Source organism: Mixophyes fleayi, chromosome 4, assembly GCF_038048845.1.
Source record: "Mixophyes fleayi isolate aMixFle1 chromosome 4, aMixFle1.hap1, whole genome shotgun sequence".
Lineage (NCBI taxonomy): Eukaryota > Metazoa > Chordata > Amphibia > Anura > Limnodynastidae > Mixophyes > Mixophyes fleayi.
Window position 1 is genome coordinate 15,098,050 of NC_134405.1, and position 449 is coordinate 15,098,498.

Below are 449 nucleotides of genomic sequence, written 5' to 3' on the forward strand. Positions count from 1 at the left end.
ATGTATGTATGTATGTATGTGTGTATGTATGTGTCATGTATGTATGTATGTATGTGTGTTTTGTATGTATGTATGTTATTCCTCTGTGTGTCCTGCATGCATGTTATTCCTGTGTGTGTGTCATGTATATATGTTCTTGTGTATATTACATGTATGTATGTTATTCCTGGTGTATCATGAGGGGGGAGGTAGATAGACTGGAGATTACTATATAAGATCTTACTTGGGAGATAGAAGACTGTCCTCTATTAATTACTACCTAACATAAGGTCTACAAGCTCAATTGCACCTAAGTTAGGGGGTAGACTCTGTATCCTGTCTATCCTAATAGGAGAGCAGCAGAGATTGTTATTGAGCCCCCAAATCATCATTATTGCAAAACTGTGTTAAAGTCTTCAAATATTCATGGGTTTTCCTAGCAGCAAAATAATGATCTATAGATCTAGCAA